General features: G+C 39.9%; 1 pseudogene; it reads right to left on the bottom strand.

Annotated features, from left to right (window-relative positions):
* Positions 1-272, bottom strand: part of LOC102815753 — a 2662-nt pseudogene extending 2390 nt beyond the window's left edge.
* Positions 273-6551: the final 6279 nt, after the last annotated feature.

A 6551-nucleotide genomic window follows, 5' to 3' on the forward strand; every position in this document is an offset into this window, starting at 1 on the left:
CTTCCTGCACTATATCTGACAGTATGCTGGTGCTATTCATCATGTTTCTTCCTGCACTATATCTGACAGTATGCTGGTGCTATTCATCATGTTTCAGTGTTCAATATTCTGGTGCTATCTGACAGTGTTCCACTGCTATTCAGAAGGTTTTCAGTAGCTAAACATTCATTAGTAGTCCAAATCTCCTTTTTCCTATCTGTCTTAGCCTGGAAGCTCAGCTGTAAAATGTCCATCATGTGTGTACCCTGCTGATATTTAAAAGCCAGGGGCATCGCTTCCAGAATCACAGCAACATACAAATCAGAAGAATATCAGGCTCGGTGAAGTCAGCGAAAACGAGGAAGACCCTAACCAAGATGGAGTGATACAGCAGCTGCAGGAGTGGATGCCACAGGACCAGTCAGTGCTGCATCCTGTTGTACACAGGGTCGGTATGAATTGAAGGCAACTCGATGGCTTAACAACAACAACAACAACAACAGCAGCAAAAGCAGTCAGTGTGAAGTAGTAGCTCACAGTGGTTTTGATTTTCATTTCCATAAAGATCCCTAAAACAGTTTGTACTCAACTACCTAATATAAAGGTTGGTAGCTTCAAACCCATCCAGAGGTGCTGAGGAAGAAAGGTCTGGCAATCCGCTTCAATAAAGATTTTTGTTGTTGTAAGATGACAATTAAGGAAACCCTATGGAGCATGGAGGAGGCAAGAGCATCCTGGTGACACCGTCTGTCTACTCCTTTACAACAAAGACCTGAGATACCAAATGAAACAGGTACAGATTATAATCCTGGAATTCTGAGCATCCAATTAAATGGTGAAGATTTAGATTAGGTACCGACTGGAAAAAGAAACAGGACAAAAACTGCAGTCAAGAAGAGAAAGGGAGTGGAGTGGCCATGTTCCCGGGCCATTGTGAGACACGCTGTTATTGTTGCTGTTAGGTGTTGTCAAGTCAATTCTAACTCATAGAAACCCTGTATACAGTTTCTGAGGACTAGCTAGTGGGTTTGAACTACTAACCTTGTGGTTCGCAGTCTGGTGCTGATCCACAACGCCATACCAGAAGTCCATTTAGAGACATAGAAGGCAGCATATAAGGGTGAAGAGAAGCCAGCTTCACAGACTTTCCCGTAAGACAGACACAGTGCCAATGAATCTGGAATACAGCAAGTCAGCCATGCCTGTCCCAGGTGAGAGCCACCACCTGCTCAGTGACAGTGGGGGAACATCTGCAGCTGCTGTACACAGCTAGCAAACACACACTTGCAATTACCTCATACCTGTTACTCCACCCGCCTACAGAGTGCTGGGAGTGTCCTGTGCTGCCAGACTAGTGACCAAAGTCCCTCTCTGTGTGGATTTGTCAAAACAAAGCAAAACATAAAATCAGGGCCGAACAAAACAACACATAATTAACACATAAATACAATAACACCAAAATGTCCCTGAGACAACAATTTCAAGTCAAAGAAACACACACACACACATTTAAAATATGCATACATACAATATGCACATATATAACATGTATATATATATATATATATATATATAAAACTCTGGTTGCTGTGCTGGTAAGGGCTGTCAAGTCGGTTCTGATGCATAGCTACTGAGAAGCAGCTAGTGACCTTGTGGTCCAAACCGACTTTTCCGTCCAGTGCATTAACCCATGGTGCCACACCGGGACTCCCAAGGAGCTCTGGTAGCATAGTGGTTATGAGTCAGGCTGTTAACTTCAAGGTCAGCAGTTTGAAACTACCAGCTATTCTGTGGGAGAAAGATGAGGTTTTCTGTTTCCGTAAAGATTTACAGACTTAGAAACCTGATTCGGGGTTGCTATAAGTCAGAACCGACTTCACAGCACACCACTAAGATAAAATACATATGAACATATATTTGGATTCCTGGTGTAGCACTGGACCCCAAGGTTGGCTTGAACTACAGGGTCAGCATTTCAAACTCACCAGTTGCTCCTTGGAAACCCTATATAGGGTTGAGTTGGAACCGACATGATGTCACTTAACAAATTTATATATTCATAATTATATTAACATCTATAAATATTAACACACATATATATGGCAACACAAGAGGAAGAGTGGTAATATTAACTTCTGATGAAATAGAATTCAAGGCAAAATCCAGTACAAGGGACAACAAAGGACATTATATAATGATTAAAGGATCAATCAAGCAAAATGACTTAATCATAACAAATATCTATGCACCCAATGAAAGACCCCCAAAGTACATAAATTTAAAAAAAAGAAATCGACAACCCCACAATAATACCAGGAGACTTTGATACACCACTTTCAATGAAGGACAGAGCCACTAGAAAGAAACAAGATACAGAAGATTTAAACAACACAAGCAACTTGACCTTGTAGACTTATGCAGAACACTCCATCCAACAAAGACGTAATACACAGTCATTTTCGGTGCACATGGACCATTCTCCAGTCTAGACTGTATGTTAAGTCACAAAGCAAGCATTAACACATTTTAAAACATTGAAATACTGTTTGCAGTATTCCTTTGAGTGTGTCTTTGAGGTTACCCTGTAATTTATTATTTTTTCCCCATTTAAAACAGTCTGCTTTATCTTGAAATCTACTTGGCTTCCTTGCCATTTGGAAGTTCTGTATTTACACCATTCCTTCTTTTGTTTTATAGTTGACTCCATTAGAACTTGATGTCTCTGGTCTCCTATTTTCAACCTTGTAGATTTGTTTCACTTTTAAGACTTCTATAGCTGGATGGACTTCTGGGTGGTGTTGGCATGTATGTTAATCTCAGGTTGTTGTCTGCTGTTGCTGGGTCTCAGTTCAAAGACCATCCTTTAGTACTTTTTATAAATTTGGTATTATTATTACAAATGCTTTTGATTTCTGTTTATCTGGATATGTCCCAATTTTGCCATCGTATTTAAGGGTATATGATTCTTGGTTGGCAATCTTATTCGTTCAGAGTTTTGTATGTCACCCCATTGCCTTCTTGCCTGCATGGTTTCTGCTGAGAAATCAGAGCTTAGTCCTTGTAAGCAACTTTTCATTTCCCCCCGAACTGCTGTCAGGATTCATTCCTCATCTTTGGTTTTGGAAAGATTGATTATATGTCTTGGTGATTTTCTTTTGGAATCTCTGTTTGGGGTCCATTCAGTTTCTTGTATGCTTATCTCCTCATCTTTCATGATTTTAGGGAAGTTTTCTTCCGACAAGTCTTCACAACACTTTTCTCTGTGTTTTTTATTGTCTCTTCCTGTTCTGGATTTCTGATCACCTGTAGGTTATTTCTCTTCATGATGTCCCACATAACTCAGGCTTTTAAAATTATTTTTCCTGATTGTTATTCTAGCCTGCTAGTATTGAGAGATTTATAGTCCAGCTCACTAATTCAGGCTTCCATTGCTTTGAATCTACCCCTTTGCTCTTTCAATATATTGTCCATTTCTGAAATCTTAGTAATAATCTTCTGGATTTCTAATTGCAGGTTTTGTATTGTTTCAAAAATTTGCATTTGGTCTATTCTTGTAGTGTTTTCCTGAATTATTCTAAAGTTTTTTTCAGTGTTCTCCTTGCTTTCCTCAGTCTTTCTATCAATCCTTTCAAGGTACCTAATATCATTCTTTTGAATTTTTTTCAGCTAGTCTTATAACCTTTTCTTCCTCAGAAACGTTTTCTGACTTTGCATCTTTGCCATTTGTTTGAGCCATTCTCTCTTGTTTCTTCATGTGAGCTAGAATTGTCTCCAGGACATTATGGTATTGTTGTATTTGTATTTAATTGGTGACTGTATGTTGATGTGCTCTTAGGTTCTCACCAACTGTCCCTTGAAGCTTTAGTTAGATCATGGACTCCTATGCACCATTCTCCATTCGCCATTCATGCAGCTGGTGTTGGCTTATGTCTATCATTGATCAGGGGTATAGGAGCTGGTATCAACTCTTACCTAGTGGGTGAGCTGCAGAGTACAGATGTGACTGGGCTGTATGGGCATGGTTGCTGTCTACTGTCTGGTGGGAAAGAGGAGAACACTATGCCCCCCACACACACACACAAGAAAACAAAACAGAATAAACAAACAAGCAACCAGCGATGAAGAGAGAAAATAATAGACAAGAAAAAAAAAAAGAAAGAAAAACAGGCTGAAACCATAAAAAAAGAATAGTTAAAAAGAGAAAAGGAAAAACAATAGCAGAGAGAACAAACAAGATGGCGGATTGGGTGGAAATGCAGTAAAGAGCTCTGTCAGCAACAATACAGAATACCTGACCAAGCAGGCTCAGGGGATGGTCTCAGAACTCTGAATCACATATAAAGGAATGTCTATAAGGTTGGAAGGCTTACATCTGGGGGAATTTGTGGCAGAAGCAAGAAATCTATTACTTTCTAGTCCGGGATGCTCAGCTGCTCCAGGAGCCGCCATCTTGGGTGAGACCAAACGGGGGAAGGATCAGAGCAGCCTGGTAGAACTGCGGAGATAAAGGTGTGGACATTCTTCTTTTCTGGTATCTGTTCATTGGTCCCTTGCTGTCTGAGCACCTCCATTCTGGTGACTACAGGGGTGCCTGAGCTAGTGGGCACCCCAGCCCCACCCTCTGAGGGTTCTACTATACATGTGCACAGATCTCTTCAAAATTTAAAGAGACAGTTTCCAATTAAAACCAAACGGCCACAGCCGGCCCTGAACTGTTTATAACTAGATAAAAGGCCTGAACGGGGATTGTGGAGCAGGACAATCAGACAAAAAAGGAAATAGGCTGAAAATTAAATCCTAAATTACGTCAAAACGACTAACAGTGGCATCTTGAAATTTCTCAAGAAGAAGGGTGAAAAGGGAAGCCCATTTCCTGATCACATCTACTTGGAGGCAATCAGAAAGCATAAGAAATACCAAAATACATACTTATCTAAGTATTAATGCCACAGATGACCCCTGAAGATTCCCCCAAAACAGAAGCAGATGACCATATCTGCACACGTCCAGAAACAAGATAAAGTGACTGAGGCAAATGAACTGGAAGTAGACCTACACTCCATACTGGATGATGGGCAGGCTTTGGAAATGCCTGAGAAGAAATTCAGAAAAATGATTATAAAATGTATCAAAACACTATACAATGGAGTTGAGAAAAATAAGGAAGAAGTCAGGAAAGCACTACAGGAACAATCAAATAAGATAGATACAGCATTGGAAACAATTCAAAACCTACAGAAAGAGGTCCAAACGATTAATAATAGAATATCAGAAATGGACAATACACTGAAAGGGCAAAGGAGTAGAACTGAAGAGATAGACGCCAGAACTAGTGAGCTAGAAGATAAATCTCTCAACACTACTAAGATAGAAGAACAAACACAAAAAAAAAAGGACAAAAAAATCTGAAGAAGGCCTAAGATTCATGTTGGATAACATGAAGAGGAATTACATAAGAATTATTGGCATTCTACAATAGGAACAATCACACAAGGCCACAGAGGAAATAGTGGAAGAGCTTCTGGAAGAAAATTTTCCTAACATCCTGAAAAGTGAAAAGATAAGCACTCAAGAAGCTCAACAAACCTCAGGATGGATAGACTCTAAAAGACAATCACCAAGACATATAATAATCAAGCTCTCCAAAATCAAAGATAAGGACAGGATCTTGAAAGCAGCTAGGGGAAAGAGAAGTGTAACATACAAAGGTAAGCAAATCAGATTAAGCTCGGATTTCTCAACAGAAACCATGCAGGCCAGAAGGCAATGGGGAGACATATATAAAACTCTGAAAGAAAAAAAACTGCCACCCAAGAATCATCTACCCAGCAAAGCTGTCAATCAAATACGATGGTGTAATCAAAGCATTACAGGATAAACAGAAGTGAAGGGATTTTGCCAAAGCCAACCCTGCTATGAAAAACATCCTAAAGGAAGTTCTGTGGACTGAGAACCAACAAGAACACATAACAACTACAGAATGACATACATGGCAGCATCAACCTGAACTCAGTCAACAAATGGAAGAGTCAAGAACAGAATAAAATGATAAGAACAGTGGATCTGGGAGGTCAGTATAAGATCAAAACAATTACAATGTGAAAGAAGGTAAACATAGAGGAACAGAGACCCAGGTGGCAGTAAGGTCAGGTAGATTACTGGATAAAATAGACTGTCTTAAATGGAGGGAAGAACTAATGGAATATAAAGTAACCACAATGGGGTTCAGGTGGGGGGTTTACTTTGGGTGTTGGGGAGGGCAATATAAGAAAGGAGGAGGAGGCGGAAGAACAAGATAGATAGGGGAACACTGAGACAGGTTTGCATGGCCAAGTGGGACAGAGGTAAATAGTGATGCATACTCTACCTTGGAACAACAGGGCTCTGGGATACAGGGATCTAGGTATAGCTTGAAAAGGGTAAATAATACTAAAATCCTTGACTGCCTTATGAATAGTAGTTTCCCTTACCTACTATTGTAAAATAGACACTGGATTGGAAAAAAAGGAATGTTGGAAAACATGATTAGAGAAAACTTGTAAGCCCGCCTTCAGCCTATAACTGATTGGAAT

This window comes from Chrysochloris asiatica, unplaced genomic scaffold (assembly GCF_000296735.1).
Source record: "Chrysochloris asiatica unplaced genomic scaffold, ChrAsi1.0 scaffold00132, whole genome shotgun sequence".
NCBI classification, from domain to species: domain Eukaryota; kingdom Metazoa; phylum Chordata; class Mammalia; order Afrosoricida; family Chrysochloridae; genus Chrysochloris; species Chrysochloris asiatica.